We start from the raw sequence: 20426 nt of genomic DNA, 5'->3' as shown, positions 1-20426 counted from the left end.
CAGGAAAGTTAAAAAAAAAAAAACCTGATTAAACTTCTCCCTAGTTTGGTATGGCATGGGAAATCTGGGCTGCAGCTTGTGTGGGAGAGTTTGTAAGAACTCTTTGGGAAGAAGTGTTGGATCTAGCCATAACTTGGTATCCATCTGGCAACTTTTTGCTCCAGCCTCACTGCTCCGGTTCTCTCCTGAGGCATGTGGGTGAGATGCAGCCATTGTCTTAGCTCCATTTGCCTGTTCATTTTTGTTCCAGTTTGGAAAATGGAACTGCTGGGGGTAAGGCAGGTAGCAGAGTGGTTGCAAGGAAGCGTGGGCAGGACAGGTGACTGAAGAAATGTCCATGCAGCTCTTACGGTGGTTTCCTGGACAGTGAGGTGTGCCAGCTAGTTGCAGAAAGTTGCCATGTGCAGCAGATTGATTTTTAACAGCACAAGGTAGATTTTGGAGACAGAGATGTTCCCATAGGTTTCCTGAAGGGAGTTAACTGGGGGGTTAGCTGTTGGGTTTTTTGCTTTAATTTTGACTACTTTTTTAAAATGCCATTTAGAACCTTTGCACGAAAATAGTTTCTGGAAAATTAGAATTTAACTTCTGATTATAGTTCAAACTGTCTAAAATACACAGTTTGTATAAAGAGCTGTGTACATATTTTTCCCCAGTACAGCAGAGAGGCAAGCAAACCAGTACAGAGCAGCTGTTCCTGAAGCCCTTGGGCATTTCTGGGGGATATGGGAAGGGTAACAGAAAGGTCAGAGGATTGTGGAAGCTGAGATTTCATTATGAATGGTAGAAAAAGTACAGATTGCACTTTCTTACTTAAAATCCACTTTTCCCAGTCCATACTTGTGTGAAACAGAGATGGTGTTTAAAGAAAATTACTCAAATGGTTAAATTTTGCTGGGCTCAGATCCTGCCAAATGATTTTGATTAGAGTTCTTGGGCAGTAGGGGTGGTGAAAAGAAAATGAGTATTTAACAAAAGCAAACCCAAAGGAAAACTTTTTTCTCAAAAAATACAGAGTTTTCAGCTTGAATCCTAGCCTGTGAGGATGGTTTGAATATAATCACATGAGGGGGAGGACTTTGTGGTTTGACAACATATTTTCCAACAAGGCTTTGCTGAGCAGTTTCAGAGGTGCATCTCTGGCTGCAGCACCATTGTTCCCCAAAAACCTTCTGTTTTCAACTCAGTTGGCTGAACACAGAACAAACTGGAATGAAAATCACAAGACCCCGTGAGACAGTGGGAAGATGAATGAGTTATGTACAGTTTATGCCAGCTGAACATATCTGTCAGAATAATACATTGCTTGTTGCTCAGGAGGAGTAAGTGTGCGCTCTTCAGCAAGGCAGAATTTTAGTTAAGGTACGTTTCCATCTGAGACCGGGTGCTCCAAGAAAGACTCTGAGGTAAGAGCCAGTGCCTTCTTTGGAGAGGGGTAGTGAGTGGAAATCTTGCTTATACCAATTTTTTCCTTGCAAGATACCAATTTGGTCTTCTAAGACCATCTATTTTTGCTTGCAGCTCCTGTGAGCAAGGTGGAAGTGCAATGCTTTGCACTGTGGTTGGGAAGCCTTTTCTCACGTTAGAGACATGAGGGCTGTGATCGTAAGACAGGGCAGAATAGAAAGCTGTTGGCTTTTTCAGAGCTGTAAATGAAATGACATTAGCAGTTTTGTTTCAAGTTGGTCTGCGAATTCAAACAAGTCGAGATGTTGCTAACAGTCTCAGTGTGAGTGCTGGATGAACATGAGCACAAACCGTCATCTTCATACAGTTTTTCAGCTTTGGGAAAGGGTTTTTTTAAATGAATTTTTGTTTCCCATTCACACACACACATAAAGGTGCGCATCTCTAGCCAGTCTCGGGTTTGAACATGTTTATCTGAAATACTGTAGAGTGGGATTTTTTTTTCTAGTGGGAAATTAGTATTCCTTTAGGGTGGAGAGCACTTCATGCTTTTCCATGCAGATTTTCCTGATTCAACAGGAAACATATCCTTCTGACAACTGCTACTCCAACAGCATTGCTTCTCTTAAATGCAATGTAGTATGACACCATTCTAAAATGTGTTTATTGAAGGTATCAGGAGGTATTAATAATGCTTGCACCAAGACAACCACCTGAAACAGTGTTACTTAGATCATTGGCATGTACCTTCTAAACCAGGAAAGGGAATAGTAAAGGTAACAAGAGAGAAATATGATAGAAAGCTAAACTAGAATGAAAGGGCAGATAAAGAAAGGGGTGGAGAACATAAAAAATAAAAATATTTTTCTGTGCCTTTGTGCCTAACACTTTGCAAACCATGGAACCACCCTGGTATTTCCTTATCTTTTGTCATCAAGGAGAGCTGGCCAAATTTTCCTTTTCTGTGGGAAACTTTTCTTGACAGGGTGATGGGTTTTTCTGGTGGTGTGTTTTTTTTTTTTCCTTGTGTTTCAGGGGAATGGCATGCAGATGAAATTTTTACTTTATTATAGACACTTTCAAAACAATTTTTCAGGTAGAGTCCACAATTGTACATATTAGTTCAATTGTATGTTTTATTTAGGATTCAGCTACAAACTTCCTTCTCTAGATTACTTAGAATCAAATTAGTTGTGGTTTCTATTTAAATTTAAGATCTCTGATGATATATGAGAGGCTTTAATTTGATTTAAAATGAATTGGGTTTTTTTTCAAAGTACCTCTACTTCCAAATTTCATTCCTTCATTCTGATTACTTTCTCTTGATGTTCACCATATGGTCTTTAATATAGCCTTTCTGCTTTATATTGATACATCCTTTCTGTCTTCTAGCATTATATATTTTTTAATAATTATTTTTTCATCTTGAATTCTGGCTCTGTGAATTTGACTAGTATATGAGTCAAGAGTAATAATGGTGTCTTGTCTGCTATGAGAAACTGATTATAAGGAAACTCCTCCTCTTTTCCATTCCTCATGAAAAATGAGGAAGGGCAAGTACACAAATACATGGAGTAAGTTATATAAAAGCTGCTGTTTGCTTTGCTTCACTACTGAACATCAGAAAATATAGATTTAATTGCTGCACAACCACCAAGTTTAAGTCCAAAAATGCTTGTAAAAAATAGCCTCATAAATTTTGGTCAAGATCTGACTAATGAGCTGATAAGTACTTGACGTGCTCTGTTTGCTTTTCTGACCATTTTTTTGGTTTTTTTCAGCAACGAGGGAGTAATACTGAGTGATGTGGAGCATTGCTATTTCTTCTGAAGGTTTAAGTCACCTTTTTGAAGAGTAACAGAACACATTACAGCTAATGTGGTGGCTGTGGGCTCTGCCTTCAGTCCTGCTTCCATTGATGCCTTTTCCTGGTCTTAAAATCAAGAGTCATACACGGTTAGAAGGGGAAAAGGGATTTTACCTTGGTATTTATTTTAAGGATCCTTAGGTGCACTATGTCCAGGTCCAGCGCACCCCAATGCCCACTGCAATGCTCACCCCCAGAAGATCTGGTATAACATTATGTCTTACTAATTAGTATATCTATCAAAGATATCTATCATATCTATCAAAGATTCTCCAATGAGAGGCTGGAGTGAGCCCCCCTCCCCAAGGAGCCTTCCCCTGGATGGTTCTATCTTAGTTTACAGAATGTGTTCTGGAGAGGACCTTGGGGTCTGGGGCACACTGATCCCTAGCTACAAAGCTTCTAAAATGTTTAGTCTCTCAGCTTGGCAAGCAAGTCCAAGAATGTAGCCAAAATGCACTGAGAATACAGAAGTTGCAAAAAGGTATAACAGGGGTATAAAAGAAAAGGCAAAAAATCTTCATGGCATCACCATGGCCCTCTCTTGTGGCTGATCTGGGTCATGGGATTTTGATTTGTCAGTGGCCTGTACATTCAGACGTACCGGGTGAGTGCATATGCAGCCCTGCTAAGAGTGAAGCTGCCGAAGTCCTATTTGAGATCATTCACCAGGAAGCTGATTAGTCTGGTATTGCTTTTCTTAAGGCAAGGCACAAGGTGATATCTGTATTTTTCTGGAAAGGTGTTAATTTAAATGTGTAAACAAAACCAAAGAGGCATCATTACCTGATTTCTGGATAAGTATGCTCAGCAAGTTGTTGGGAAATTCAGAAAGACAAGTATTTTAAGAGACTTCTTACTTGGAGTAATCCTTACATGAGTGGAAACTTTTGTTTTGCAATAGCAGTGGGTGTTTCTTATGACTGAAGTTCAATATATATAAAACTGAAGAGGAAGAAAGTGAAAGTGGGTATGATCTGCCCAAATTCATGCCCTGCATCCAATGTGCTCTCCTTTATAAGGCAGTTTATATGTTTAATGCAGGCTTAGGAGTACTTTGGATGGTAGGAATGAGGGCATGTTCCTCTTTATAGTAGTAGTTCTTCTTGTTCAATATTCTTCTTATGCTGCAAGTGAAAAAACTTCCCAAAAGTGTTATTTTCCTTTTTCTTGTGGGAAGCAAGAAATTTACAGGAAAAGGGAAACACTGTACCCATCTTTGAAAAAGGTAGAAAGGAGGACCCTGGGAACTACTGACCCATCAGCCTCACATCTGTGCCTGTTTAGATCATGGAAGAGCTCCTCCTAAACCTCTGCTGAGGCACATGGAGAACAGGGAGGTGATTTGGGACAGCCAAGGGCAAGTCCTGCCTCACCAACCTATTGGCCTTCTGTTATGGAGTGACCGCATCAGTGGACAAGGGAAGGAATGCAGATGTCACTTATCTGGCCTTCTGTAAAGCCTTGATGCAGTCCCCCACAACACCCTCCTGTCTAAATTGGAGACAGAGAGAGATTTGATGGGTGGATCATTTGATATATAGGGAATTGGTTGGATGGTTGCACAGAGAGGGTAGTGGTCATAGTTAATGTCCGGAGGGAGATTACTGACAAGGGATGTCCTTTAGAGATTCTTGCTTGGACAAGTTCTGTTTAATATCTTCATCAATGACACAAAGAGATCAAGGGCACCCTCAGCACATTTTCAGATGACACCAAGCTGGCTGAGTGGTGCAGTTGACAAACCTAAAGGATGGGATTCCATTTGGGAGGACCTGGACGAGCTTGAGGAGTGGGCCTGTGGGAATCTCAGGAGGTTTAACAAGGCCAAGTGCAAGGGCTGCACCTGGGTTGGGGCAACCCCCCAGTATCAATATAAGATACAGAGCAGCCCTGCCCAGAAGGACTTGGGGGTGCTGGTGGGTGAGAGGGTGGACATGACCCGGCCATGGGCACTCACAGCCCAGAAAGCCAGACATGTCCTGGGCTGTATCCGAAGCTGTGTAGGCAGCAGGGCCAGGGAGGGGATTCTGCCCCTCTGCTCTGCTCTGGTGAGACCCCACCTGCAGTGCTGCATCCAGTTATAAGGATGTGGACCTGTTGGAGAGGGTCCAGAGAAGGGCCCTTCTCCTATGAAGACAGGCGGAGAGAGTTGGGGTTATTCAGCCTGGGAAGAGAAGTCTCTATGTTTCAATATTTAAAGGAAAATTATCAGAAAGATAAGGACAAACTTTTTAGAAGGGACTGTTGTGATTACTTCTTGTAATGGTTTTAAGTAAAAAGAGGATAAATTTAGATTAGATGAAAGGAAAAAATCCTTTACTGTGAGGGTGGTGAGGTACGGGAACAGCTTTTCCAGAGGCATAGTGGATGCCTCATCCCTGGGAACATTCAAGGTCAGGGTGGATGGGGCTCTGAGCAACCTAATCTAGTTGAAAATGTCACTGTTCAGTGCAGGCAGGTTGGACTAAGATTATCTTTAAGGTCCCTTCCAACCCAAACCATTCTACGATCCCATGTTACTAGTATGAGAAAAAAATCTTTTCACCTGGGAATTGACACAGCACTGTATTTCAAATGTGGCCATCAGATAAAGTGTTACATTTCTTATGTGATGTATTTTAGTGAGATTTTGTCAGTGCTCAGAAAAATGCAATTTGGAAATTAGTAAATGTGTTTCCATTGGCAACTGAAACTACTGAATTTTACATTACCTCAAACGCTTAAGCAGATGTTTCTTCAAGTTTGAGAACATGATGGCCACAGTAACTGGGATGAAAATTCTGTTTAAAAAAAAAACCAAAACAAGTTATGATTTTTTTTTTTCTGGTTTTATGAATTTATGAAGCATTTTAGAGACCTGATTTTTAAATAGTTAAAATAAGAAAAGTCTTGCTTCTTCTTATATAAGAAGTTGCTAATGTGTCAGATCTTGGAGTACTTCGCAAAAAGTTCTTTACCATTGTTTCAATTCTATACCTAAAGATAGTAGAGTTAGTGAGCGTTTTAGTGGCCTTAGCGCAGAGGTTAATCAGCACTTGTAGGGTAGGGGTGAAATCTTGACTTCAGTCCAGTTTTCTCATTGACTACACTGTAAACCAAGAGAAGGGAAAATTAGCAAATGTCAGGAGTAATGCAAAACCTGATAGGAATGTACATGGAACTATAAATCACTGTTGGTACTCTTTTTGCTGTCTTACGGGAAAGAGGAATGTGGCCTGTATGGAAATACCCCTAGCAGACAATTAAGAAGAAAGGGTTGTGTGCTAGAAAGGAAGTATGGTTATTAATAGTTAGAGATGACATTGTTCTGTAGTCTTTCCATGCCTGATAGTGGGAGTATGTAATCTCGGAAGTGGTTTACTGATGTTTTGTGCCCCTCTGCTTGAAAACATATGGTATGTTTCAGCTTTAGCTCTGAATTTCCTTTAATTGTTTTCTGTTGCTGCCTAAACACTTTGAAATGTAGGGTGTGGGGAAAGAGGAGGTTGATGCAAACTCTTTGTGACATTTTTAGTAGCTGCCCAAGACATCGATCAGACAGAGTGAAACCCAGACACAGGGTTGAATTTGACAGGTTTTAGGTGGGTGATGGTGAAGTGAAATGTGTCTAGGAGACATAGGAAGTGGGGAGAAAGTGTATGGATGCAGACCCCAAGAAATGGTGGTTCAGCTACTTGCCCTGGCCTCTTGTCAGGGGGACAGTAAGTGCTGTGCCTGCTGGTTGATCTCTGAATCAAAAGCAGTATTTTGGGATGCTTTGAATGAGATCAGTTGTCCAATCCAGTGCTTTTAGTGTATTACTGGGACGAGATGTCGAAATGCTAAGTAATTATTTAGTTTTTAAAAACCTTGTCAACTGACTATTAAGTAATATGATTGGCAGCAAGAACTTTCTAATATGGAAAATTTTCGTCCCTCCTCCTGCTCTAAACCAAAGCTCTGAAAAAGTATTACCCTTTTTGCCTGAGCTTGCTGCCACTTAACAAAACACATAAATACGGTTGCCAAATGAGCTGCAAGAAATGTCCATTTATCAATTCAATCAGCTGTAGTCTGCGGTATATTCTGTTGTTTGTATGCTATTTTTATTTCTGAAGTAACTGATGCCTGTCTGTGTTTGTCAAGAACATTCCTTCCTAACTGGAAAAAAAATGTCAACCATGTAGAAGTAGTACACACCTTAACTCATACTTGTGACATTCATAATCTGATTTCTCCTGCCTTTGCCAAGGAAGTGAAGATTTGAGATTCCTTGCAGCACTCAGTGTTTGTGCTAAATCTTCATAAGGTGGACACTAGAGTACTTCCCCCCCCGCCCCACCTCTGGCTTTTCGGATATTTATCAATGTGAGGTGTTTAAAACTCATGGCAGTTTTCAAAGAACGTAGATGTTAATTGCAGCGGTGGTAACTTTTTCTGCAGTATCAGTGGTGGAGCTGTGCAGCTATGCTATTTACCCTTCTGTTTGGTACAAAATCGTCATACCACATCTCCTAACGCCTGTCTGAACACCTCCGCGCCCATGTGTCTGTGCTGAATCACCCTCCTCCAGTGAGGTATGAGAAAGAGCTATTAACAACACCACCAGCAACAAGTGCTGCCAAAGGCAGGGTGCTGAACTGCTTCAGCTGGGGTGACCAAGCTGCTGTCTGCATGGCAGGAGGGTGGGGAGGGGCGTGAGCAAGCCTGGCACTGATGCGGGGGTTCAGGTGGGCTCCAAGGCAGGTCATCTCCAAACCAGCTTGTTGATCCAGGGTGCTGGGAAAGCTTCTTGACAGCACAGGATAAGCCCATGGGAGGGCAGCAAGAATTAGATACAGTACTAGGGTGCTACTCCTGTTAAGAAACAAAAGATGCTTGGCTCTTGAAGGAAGCAAAGTTAAGAGGAACCTCCCAAATGCTCTCTTAGAAAGAATGAAGTACTAAATAATTGTCCAAAAACCAGGGGCCACATGAATTGCAGATCTGAGGCTCTGTTTCAAGTCCTGTGTATGAAGAAGCTGAATTTCACCTATATCAAGTTGTTAACCTGTGTGAGCAAAACAAAAAAACCTATGTATACAAATAAAAAAAAGGGAATTGGTGGAGGAGGAAAGCAAGCTCTGCCAAAACTGTGTTTCAAGAGCAAGAGGTCTTTACTTCTTTTATTACTCATTAGGCTTCAGGGGAGTTTCACCTTTAAGTGGATTACTGTCATTCCAGTACTTGGCACTGAAGTATTTAGGACACTTTGCTTGCAGAGTCTGTTTTGTATAAACTGTTTGGGGTGTAAAGCATATCACTTGAATTTTATTTTTTTTTCCCCTTGACTTTGATTGGAATGCAGCTAACCGGTGGGAAAGTTAAGGCTTGTCTAAACAAGGAAATAGTCCAGGCTAGTTCTTCCATACTGGCTTTCCAAACTTATATTTTAATTACAATATGAATGCCTGTGAGTGGATGAGCTCTATTAACAAGGCTTGCCTGCCAGCCTGATGTACTTTTGTCCTTCTCCATTCCAGATGGCCTTATTTGGTAGCGGTGACATCCCAAAAACACACCTGCAGTTTACAACCTGATATTCACTCTCTTATCAATAAAAGGCTCATTTGGTACCCATTGTTGCAGTGATATACATCTGTAATGTCATAGGCAAGGTTATGCTGTAGGATGGTTAGAGATATCAGCCTGGGAGACATTTTGAGTCATTGAAAACAGTTGGTCCTTTCTTGTGTTAAACACCTTAAAAGCTGTCAACTCAGAAGTCCTGTTTAAAAACCCCAACAACCCACATTAATTTCCCCTGTGTGTTTTCCTTCATCCAGTTACTCCCATTGTGAAGAAACTGTGGAGCTCAGTGCTGTGAGAGGTTGCCGGCAGTGAGGTGGGCTGAGCAGAGATGTCTTCTCCTGGCCATTACACCTGGTGGTGGGCAGTGCCAGGACCTGAATAACAAGTTCTGGGGAAGATCCCTAAATGTACACCTTGGTCTTACAGAGAATCATAACCAGCTGCAGTCACTGCAGATGGACTTGGGGTTCGGGAGACAGATGGACCGTCTTGTCCGAAACCAGGATGATTCTTTACCTAAGGCTGCTTTAAAATGGGGTTTCCATAATGGTCGCAATGGTGAAGGGGAATGCTCCTCCTCTTCCTGGCTGATCTACAGCTATTGATACTGGCAGCACCAAGGTAACGGCAAAGTTTGTGCACAAAGATTCATTCCTGCATTCTCACAGCAGGAACACCTGTTTTTCGAGAGGAAAGCTGGCAGTGAATCAATAAAGATTTAGTATCTGTAATCATGCATAGAGCTGGGGCAGGGAATCCCTGTGTCAAGGATCACAGTAATTTATTATTTTACCCAGTGTGGAAAAGCAATGAAGGGCGTGCGCAGAGGGGAGTGGCAAAGCAATTAACGCAGTTTCTGATCTTTGGCCAACACAGTGCTCTGTGCACTCTGTTATAGGTGGGATAATTTACTGAACAGAAGCCCTGAGGTCACTCTAAGTCAAATTATGTCTGCAGGATGATTGTTTTAATTACTATTTTTAGTTTTGGGTCCGAAAAAGGAGTAAAAGAGCTGTTTAGGGATTCTATCCACTCCTCCTTCTGCATTTGGTTCAAGGTTGAAACTGTTGGCCTTCAGAGAAATACAGGGAGCTGGGATCAGTCTACAGATGGGATGGGTGGGTAATGGGCACCAAACATCCTGACATTCAAGGCCAAGGTGGTAATGGGGAGTTCCTGGCTCCTAGGCCTGCGGTCAGATCACAGGGTTGGTGTTCAGCCCTATTCCCTCCTATCCTCTCACCCCTTCTGCCCCCACCTGCACCCGCAGCCAGGGCTAATAACCGAAACGTACCTCCGAGGAAGAGCAAGTCACCCAACTTGTTCAACGGGCTCCTGCTGTAGGTTTCTTTCCTTTTACCCCACCTCTGAGTATAAACAAAGCGTAGCTGTGCAGTGATGCTGCTGCCAAATGCAGCTCTAAATTCTGCATTAGATTGATTTGAGCCAACTTGAGTGGACGGTATAATGCTGTGCATATGAAAAATATTTTCTACTTTAAAAAAATACCAGTGTTTTTAATGGAAGATGTCCTTACATAAGGGAATGACGGTGCCAATAAAGAGGGTTTGTCATGAAGGCAGAGTTGGAGACACACTGTAAGCTTTCAAGATGACTAAATGTCTTGATAAATGTAGTACTAAGGAAAAATGCCTGTTAAATGTGACCTATTCAAATGATTTTCAGAATTCTGTAGCCAAAAAAATGCATCAATCTCTCTTCTTAAAATGTCAAAAGTTTTTGTTGCTAGGCACTATAGGTACTTGGTTGTTTTTGTCTTTTTTAAAAATTTTTTTATTTCTTTTTGGAAGCTTGGAAACTGAAAAAAAAAATTCTGGCACCAAATCATGGTCTGGATGATGACATAACGCTTTAGTGCAAATACGTTTCGTGGCCTTTCAAGCATAGGGTACCATCCCCTCCATACTCAGAAAATAACCCCTTAAAATCCTCCCCAAACCCACAAAAAACCCACCCAAACACCCTCCTCCCCAACTCTCCCCTCCAAACCGGAGCTTGAATAGCAGTAGAAATAAGGGGTTTGACTGAAACAGCAGGTATTTGTATCAGAATAGGAGACAACCTAGAGTACTGTCTTTTATTGGCTGATATACCCAGGAAAAACAGAAAAATACCATGTTAGTTAAATTGGGTTTTTATCCCAGTTGCCAAGTGATTTAAAAGATGTGCCATAACTTGTATGCCTATGAGATTTCATTGTGTTTTGGTGCATATGCAGGGCTTCAGAGAAACAGTTAACTAGGGAGAAGACCAGGCTTACCACACAGCATGACTGCACCCTAAAGAAAGAAAATGTATTTACACACTTGTTTATCTGGATGGGACAGGAATATTAATTTAATCATGATAATGAGAGATTTTTTTTTTTAAATAAAAGTGCAGCTCTGTTACACAAGCCAAATTTAGCGTGACATTGCGTTGCATGTAAGTAGCCAAAATAAGATGGTATCTACATTCTCTTATGGAGAGACCTCTTTTAATTAATTCTTACTTTAGAAACATTAAAAATGCTGTTTCTGCTTTACACACTCTTATGTCCCTTCTAAGGTTGGTGGCTTTGGGGTTTTTTCCTTCTTAATGTCAGCCTTTTCTTGATCCTTTTTGCATCTTTTGTCTTTTCTCTTACTTTCCTGCTGCTCATGCTAATTTATTTTTTCTGGTTTAAAAGTGCTCTTTTTCCTCCTTTTTTTAGGTGTTGAGGAAGCTCTGTACTTCCCTACCACCACCAGCACCTCACCAGCCCTTTTTCTTTCAAGTTCTTGCCAAGGTGACATATATTAGGAGCTGATCACAGGTGCAACGCAGAACCACTGCCCACTGCCTCAGTTTTTTTTAAATTTTTTTTTAAGTTGCTCTTTAAAATTGTGATTTTTTTAAGGGCCGGTGTCCATATTCTTGTGTTTCCCCATAGCGGAACTGGCTTCTTTCTTCTTTGTGGTCTGGAGCATAGCAATAGGGCTGAGGAGCCCTGCAGCATCACCCCTGCTCTTCCCCTCACATTCATCTGCTCTGGCACAGCCTCCCAGCCCCTGGCCTAGGATCAGGAGCAAGCACTGAGGACCAGCAAGTGAAGGACAGGAAAGACTCAGCTCTTTTCTTTCCTCATGTCCATGGGGTTGCAGGAGTGAGAGGCAGTCCTGCTCTGCTTGGATGCTGGAAGGAGAGTGTGAACCACAGCCTCGTTTTCAATGTGGAGATGTCATCTCGGCTCCTTCAAAGCACTGGTTAGAGGGAAATGCTTTAACAACAGGCAGAGGGAGGGGTTTATGTCTAGTGATGCCCCATGGGGACCAGAAAGTCAGGTACATAGCTGAAAGTGTGCAGTATTGTTTGCCTTTTCCCTGAACAGCAGTATTTAAAAAGCTGCTTGTGGATGACCTGCTTCCCACTGGCAGCTCTGTCTCTCCCACATTATGACTTTGCAGAGCTTTTGGGTGTGGTTCACTTTGAAGTTTGAGGCAAAAATGGAATACTGAAGGGTAATAGCTCTATCTAGTCAGTGTTCTATGTTGTGCATTTTAAAAAAGTCTGTACAGATTGTGGAAAACTCAAGCCATGCTGGGAACATTTGAAATGCTCTGCTGTTCCATCAAGCACATCATTTGGGGGAAAAAACCAGCCCTACCCATAGTTTCATTCCAACCTCCCTGCTCCCTCTCACCAAGACACTTAGAAGTAGTAATAGCATACCAGAAATGAATTACACTTGAATTTTGTGGTTTAGACTTCGGGCCTTATTTTTGTTGTGTTTTAAAACCTGTAATTCTATGATGCTAATTCCAACTTCAGATGCTCAGGGAAATGCAGTGATTGAATTCTGTTAATAACACAAAAATTAACTGGATTATTTTATCCCTGTTAGTTCAAGAGCATCCTCTAATAATGGTAAGAACCTTATGTTTTCTGCAAAAATGTATTTGATCTGCCTGACAATGGATCCTTGCTTTTGAAACGGGCAGCCCTTCGCTCCCCTTCTGGCTTTGCTTCTCTTGTGCTGATAGATGGTACTAGTATTGCCTCTCGTGATCCATTTTATTGGTACAAGGGAATAAAATTCTCCAGTTTTCATTGTCTTAAGTCCCTCATCTCCCCTTATCATCATAATCCTTCTTCACTGCTAATTTGAATTTTTCTTAAATTTAAATGGCCTGCTCCTTTTTCCAGAGATTGGGAACCCCTTGGGGGCAGAGGAGGGTGGTGGATGAACCTTTTTCTCTTAAGCACATCTCATCAGTGACTTTTGTCACCCTAGAGATAGGTATGGTGTGTTGTGCTTCTCCAGGATTTTGAGGTCTGGATGTTTAAATAGAACCGTTTCTGTGAAGTGTGATGAGATTCAGATTACAATATGTCCTTTGAAGCTGTAGTGGCAGTGACCATTAGTCTTGCTAAAGTACAGTTGCATTGGTAAAAGGAATAGTGTCATGGTTTCTATATTTGAGTGCATTAATCACTGAAAAATGTTCCCATTCGCACTTCTAATGATAAATTTAATTGCAAGGTTGAGAACTTGTAATTTTTTTTCTACTTATTTCTGTGGTGCTATTTAAAATTCATCTTCCCATTCATTATTCTGATAGAGTTTAAAATGGCTGCTAGCTATTTTGGGACCTGTGGCTTTGCTGATTAACGAAGATGATTAGGAATGGTCAAGAATAACTGTGCAAGGACAGTATTTAGAGGTGCTGATTTGTTTAAATGATACCTTTTTGTGTCAATATCCAAACCTGATAAATAGCCTATTGGATGTGTCACCTCTTGATGCTGTGAGGGTCGTTTCTAGGCCCTGAATGCAGAACAGCTGGTGTTGAGGCAGTAACCTGTGAGATGGCAGGTATGATCAAACTTCTGGCTTGGGAGCTGAAGGAAGGGAGATTTTGAACCATGTTTTATCCTGCACGTGAGTGCCATGACTAACGGTGTTCTGCCTTCCATGTTATCTCTCCCTGCCTCTGACCCCATTCCTGATGGTCTTGACTCCTGTCAGCTATGGTGTTCTCGGGGGCTGTAAGTGCTGTTTATCAGGAGGTTGATGCTTGATAGGTTTAATTGCTGAAACACCTTCAAAAGTAATTCTCTCCTGTGCCAACAGTTTTGTGGTTGTGCAGCCAAGCAACCACTGATGAGCAACTCCTCTGCTTTGTTTTTGTTGCTCTCAGGGTGTAGACGACATCTATTTTTCTAAATCTGACTCTTCTTCCTTGTTTACGTGCACAATGTGCTCATTTGCAGCACTGTGGTTGACATAACCCATTGGTTTGGGAGTTTGCTCTGAGCTGTGGTAACTGGTCAGACCGATCAGTCCATGTTGCCTTCACTGCTGTTGGTGTCTCTCCAATTCATTACCTTGGAGTTACTCATTCTTTCTGCTCTGCTGCTTTCTTCTTGTGCCTTACTTTCCAGTTTATTAGACTCCCTAGCCCCCTGAACACTGACCTGATTGGTGTTTAGCAAGTAGTTCCTCTTCTTGCAATGAGACTGTAGCCTGTGGCTTCTTCCATGCAGAGGAAATGATGCTTTTCAAGTCCTTGCTGTTTTGGTACTAATGTGACACTCAAATATTAATTGAATAAAGTTGACACATCTAGCCAGCTTTCCCCATGCTGCATGGAAAGAAAAAAGGGGCATTGCATGGAAAGGAAAAATAAGTGCCCCTTCTGAGGCTTCATCTCACAGCATGAAGCTCTTTGCTGGCCAAATGTGCAGGCAGCCCCGGGGCACTGCAGGGGCCAGTGCCCGGGCATAGGTGAGGTTGCCTGTCCTCCATCCTTCCAGCTCCCTCCTCTCATCTGCCACCACACTGTGTCCCCCATGTTTGCCATCATGTTGCACCCCCTGCAGCAGGGGAGCCCTAACCATGGCACCTCTCATCAGGCCTTGGGGCATAACCTTCATGGTGTAAGACACCTGGGATCTTTCAGATGTGGTAATGCAGAGCCCACAGCCTGCATGGGGAATACCTTGCTCAAATATTTTCCTTGAATTAAGCCATGTTTACAGACTGATAAGGAATACTAGAATCCCAGGGACCTTCAAAACAGAAGGTTGTGGGGATTCTTGGGTTTGTTTTACTTTCTATATTAGAAGCAGCTGTTATTTTCTTTGTAGATGTTTTTTTAAAAATGAATTTTAAATGAAGGAATATCTGTTACATCCTGTGATTATATGTCCAAAAAAAAAGTTTAAAGCATATTAAATTGCTGAAGCAGAGCTTTCCCTTACTGTGAAACTGATACCAGCACCTTGACTTACAAACTCTTAATGACAGGGCTGTGTGTAGCTTATGAATTAAGTAACTTCATGTACCTTTTCCTTTGGCTCCCAGCTGAAGGAAGCAAGTGCACAAGAGGGCACATTCTTTTGTTGTTGATAGCATTCCGCCTTAACGAGAAGGAATTTCTTGCCTATTGCCCACTGTTTATGAAGTGGAAAGAGATCACAGGTTGTATAATCTCTCTATATATCATTAGATTTATTCTTTTTTAGCATTTCTCTCATGGGTCAGTCGATCCTGCAGCAGGTGCAGTGAGTGGGTGCTGCACCTATATTTTGTTACAGATTGGTGTGAAGTTGGGGAGGTGGGGGTGTGGATGTGGGAAGGGGAGGAACTCGAAGGAGAGAAACCCCTCCAAGTGAGGCAGCAGCAGCTCTGAATACAGTTTGGTTTCTGTCTCTCCAGAGCTTTTCTCAGCAACCAAACCCAGACTCCAGGTGCAGTATTCCCTCATCAGTCTGTGAGCATAGAAACGGAGCGTCCCTCCTCTTCTTCCCCCACTGCCAAGAGTTTCTGGGTGGTGAATGTCAGTAGCTGGAGTTATTTTTAAAGGCAAGAGGTGAGGCTTGTCGTGCAAAGCTAGGAAGAGGGCGTTTGTTTGCTGAGCAGAGCTGACATCAAAGTAGAGATTGCTGCCTACTGGCTCACTGTTGCCTTATGCCAGGTAATCTTTAACATACCCCTCAGTCCCTGAGATCGCAGCCCAGCCTGCCTGTGTGCATGAGAAACGAGCAGCGTTTATGATCCAGAAGATTGCTTTTTCAGTATTATTTACGTGAGCTGGACTTTGACATTTAAAGACTCGCACTAATCATCTTGCAAAACCTGCTTAGTGCTCTTAACTGAGCAACTGCTTTCTACTTCTCTTTGCAGGATAATATAAATGTTTTTCTGAAAGCGTGTGAGAACATTGGACTGAAAGAAGCTCAGCTTTTTCACCCAGGAGATCTTCAGGATTTGTCCAATCGAGTTACAGTCAAGTGAGTTTTGTGGTTTTGTTTTCTTCTTTTCCTTCTGCCTCTAAGCTCTTTCACAGTCTATTTTTTTTTTTTTTTTAATGTTTGCCTATGGAAAATTCTTCTTTTAATCTGGTACGAGCAGTTCTGAATACTGTGGGGAGGGTTTAAGCCTTGTTAAAGCTAGTATACAAGACTTGCAGAAATGTAATTAAAAAATGAAATATTATTATAATAATACTTGCCTTACAAGCAAACTGTTAATGAATATTTACAACATTTAATATGAGATGGAAACTGTTCAGCTTATTTTAGACTTAGAGAAAAATTGTTAGATGATATCAAAAGCATCACTTCTCTTTATGATTTGTGATTACCAATGTAAATCTGAAAGGCTGTTGTGGTACTTCTGATATTTACCCAAATGGATTTGAGGCTTAGGTACCGTGTTCCTTAAGGACTGCTGGTTTTGCCACTCCAAATATTAATCAGATGTTTGTCTCTGAGTGCCACATCCCCTGTCAAGGGGTGTGTGTGTGTGTGAGTGGAAATTAAGTACTGAATTGCACAAAGGGTAATTGGCATGTTTACGGAGGTGGGAGTTTTCCTGTGAAATAGAAGTGGCTTCGTTCTGAAATATAATTAGTGGATTTTCATATTTCAGGATTGCTGTGTCTCCTAATAAGAATTTTATCACCAGTTTTCTGAGAGATTAAGGTGAAACTTTACTATATAGACAGATGTTTTAAAATAAATGAGCCAAGGCAAAAATCATCCAAGGGCATCTTGATTTGTTACAGTATGAACTGTTTTTATTATATTGGGACAAAAGGTGAATTTATTGTCTCAAAAAAAAAAAAAAATCTTTTGTGGGTTTTTCTGGAAACCTGTCAAGTTGAATGTGAAGGATTGATTCCTGTCTTAAATTACCAGTTTTATCAAAGAGGAACAGGCAGTAATAACTCTGTAAATACAAGGAAAAAAAAAACTGTGAAATGTCATGTAACTGCTTTAATTAGAAAGAAATCTCTTGTAGGTGGATCAGGTGGTAGCCTGTTGACATGCTTTCTGCCTGGTTTCAGAATGAAAGTTCATACTGTTTTGAGGTCTGATACGTGAGATGGCAATATATTTTCCAGTCTTTGACTCATACCCGAAACGTAATTTCTCACTAATCTGGTGTTTAGGGACTTGGCACCCTTCCAGGATGTTGGTATTCTCTCTGCTGGTTCCTACGTCATGCCAAAAGCCTGAGGGCTGGTAACCTCTGCGGTGCTTAAATTATCCACAAAGCCCTAGCAAAAGTTATTTTGGTGGAGGTTTGCTCCAAGGGTATGGCTGGGAAGGGTTGGAGGCGGTCAGGAGCTGGTGTTCAACGGTAGCGACAAGCTGGAGCCCCAGGGAGGTCGAGATAGCAAACTGTTGTGCAAGGTGTGTTGTCCAACTCGTCCCGACGTTAAACCGCGGCACCCAAGTGAGGTCAGCCATGAAATTCATCCAGTGGATCTGTAACCGAGGCTTTTTTGGGTCCTTTCAGCACCGCCAGTTCCCTTCCCGGCTCCATGAGCAGAGAGTAAGGCTGGAATTTGAAGTTGTCACGAGGCAACAGGGGTTTTACATTGTACCCCCTCAGCAATGGTTTAATTAGTGTTTTTCAAAAAAGCAGATTTAACTATTGAGTACTTCTTATGGACAGCAATGCAGGGGGTCTGGGCTAGAGTCAAAAGAGCTGCCAGCCATACAACTGTGTTCTTGTGATTTGTTTCAGTATGAGTTCGCTTCTCCACACATTATATATCATATGACAGTCCCACGGTGTGTATTAAATGCTTACAGAGTAATTCAAAACTTCTCTATCTGAGCACGCTGTAAAGTGGTGTCCTAACTATATGAGCCCTTTTGATGTATTTAGGAGGTTGGAGAGGGATGGGAGGGAAATTTTATTCCAAGAAATGAAGGAAATAAGTTACACAAAGATAACTCTCTCCATTGAGAAGTTAATTATAGAAATAATTTGATTACCCAGAGGACAAACTATTCCTCAGAGGATTTTCAGACAGATTTATATGTGTGTCAGGAGAGAAATGCTGTCTGATCTGGAATTTTATCTGATGTGTCTTTTTATTATTTAATAGAAATACATAATTTCATACATTCAAGAGGAATTACCAGTGTCTTCAAAACTTGTAGGATGCCAGTTCTCAGAAAAGGGGTACTATTTGATGTCTTGCTTTTTTGTTATCCTCTGCTAACTCTAGTTTCATAATTAGTAGTAAATAATATCTTGTCACAAAAAAGGAAAACATTTTACCTGCTGACCAATTTAAAACATTTCATTTAACTTTTGGATTTCTAACATTCCTAAGCAAATGCATTTTGCTGCTATATCACCTGAGGCTAATTGCCCACATCTTAAAGCACCTGTGATATGTTGTATGGGATAACACTAACGTGTGCCTCAAGCAGTGTGTATTTTGACACCACAAGAGGACTGCTGTGTTCTGCTGTTGCACCACTCTTAGCACATGTTTTTTTATCTACCCAAAATAGATTAAATAAACTGGTGCTTAGAAAAGTCAGCTTAACAGGCTGCGATGGCAGAGAATAGGGTGCTGGTAGGACACATGCATGGACTGTCAGGTATGACGAAGGTGCTTGATTTGCCTTGGATATGGAAAATTGGTCAGAGGAAGGTACCATTAAAAGGGTGGGTCTGCTTCTGCTGCTAAGGAGGACACGAGAGTTGTCATCTTATGTAAGAGCAAAACCAGTCTTTCACACTATCTGGGAGGTTGCATCTCTGTCCCTCTCGCACTTGTTTAATTGATCTGACTCCTCTGGTGCTGGGAAGGTCCTCAGGAGGCACATTTACCTTTTGAGGTGGATGAGCTCTGTGAAGTTGTGTTCCATGTGCCTCTCCTGTCTCTGCTGCCTGGCAGTTGTGTGGTATCCCCTTTTTACCTTGTGGGATGTCATATGCCCTCAGGCTTTTGGCATCTTGGACTGCCATCCTGTCCCACCTGGGCAGGCTCCCTTCCCAGCAGGAAAAGTTATTTTCTCCCTGTGCTTTATTTCTGAGCATGCTTGCTGCCTTTCACCGTACCTTTGCTGATAGCACTCTGTCTAATCAACACCACCGCAAAGCCATTCAGAGATACCAAACGCTGTATGTGGTGCAGTGTTCTTGTGCCACCTGAGTTAAGGTAAAGACCCTCTGTTCCTCATGAACAGAATCTGTTCTGAGAAAATAATTTTTCTATCTGGTGAGCAGGCTACAACTTTCACTTGTATTTTGTTTTCTCTTGCAACTGAGATGATGCACAGGCATGATGTGAAACCCTCCTCAATAATTACTAGAAGTAATCTGGGACAGGAGACTCAAGAATCCTCTTACATACCCAGACCTTTAGTTCCAAGTGATTATGTGATTATTTTTTTTGCAAAGAAAAAGCTCCTTAAAATTTTATTGTTTAGAAGTTTGTGTGAAAAAGGCTGGCTAAAATTACTGGTTGCTGCTCTAAGCCTTGCAAACTTTATGCTTTGCCAGATCAGCAAGATTAGTAGTTGGGTGGTGTGGAAAAATGGTCCTGGCATGGATGGTTTCTTTTTTGCCAGTGAAAATGGGAGTGTGGATTAAAGTCTGAGATTTATGGCTCAGTCTTTCTGTAAATCTGCAGAAGTTATTGCTTAGTGGTATAGTACAGCAATATGTCATGTGTTCCAAGAAGGATCATCCAGATGGACTTATTCCTCACATACCCAGTCATATGCATATCTCTTGTTCAGTGGCTAGTTATTTGTGTAAATGCATATGTCCCTCTTCAGTTCTTTCAGTATATTTGATTTTTTTCGGCCTATGATTTTATTATTTCTAATTGGAGATGTTGTTTTAAAATCCAGCAGTTAGTGAAGGTTTTGTAATTTATTTATACTAATGCAAGACTGTCTTAATACTTCATTTGATTCTTTTTTGGTTCTGTCAAAGTAAGAATGTAATACAAGCTTAGTGACTCTCAGTTGTCAGCATGGTTACTATTTAAAAATGTTAAGCACTTCCTTACCCAGCTCTTTAGGGGTGACACACCCAGTTGTTCCCAGCTGTGGAAGGGTTCTTAATAAAATCATACCATGGAGTTAAAAGGGAGAGTTCACATAGGCAGACACCAAACTTCAGTTCTGATGGAGTTTGTTATCCCAGTTATGCATTTTAAAGGAGGCAGCCTGAACACTCAGACTGAGCGTGTAAACTCGAATTTGTCTTTGAAGCAAATTAATTCTTCTACATGAAAATATTTATAAGTCTGTAAAACGAGGTATCCAGTTAAAGAATCTCATTAAATTCTAATAA

General features: G+C 41.4%; 1 protein-coding gene across 5 annotated transcripts in view; it reads left to right on the top strand.

The window, feature by feature from the left end:
* The window catches only part of LMO7 (LIM domain 7), a 97380-nt gene that overhangs the window by 6520 nt on the left and 70434 nt on the right, over positions 1–20426 (top strand). For 3 of the 5 annotated variants that reach the window (XM_017725825.1, XM_017725823.1, XM_017725827.1), the window contains exon 3: positions 15996–16102. The gene's annotated coding sequence lies outside the window, so the exon portion shown is untranslated. Of the gene's footprint in view, positions 1–15808; positions 16103–20426 lie in introns of those variants that run through there. The other 2 variants (XM_017725821.1, XM_017725820.1) reach the window with 1 other exon arrangement.

Source organism: Corvus brachyrhynchos, unplaced genomic scaffold (assembly GCF_000691975.1).
Source record: "Corvus brachyrhynchos isolate BGI_N302 unplaced genomic scaffold, ASM69197v1 scaffold121, whole genome shotgun sequence".
NCBI lineage: Eukaryota > Metazoa > Chordata > Aves > Passeriformes > Corvidae > Corvus > Corvus brachyrhynchos.
This window is presented reverse-complemented; position numbering and strand designations above follow the sequence as displayed.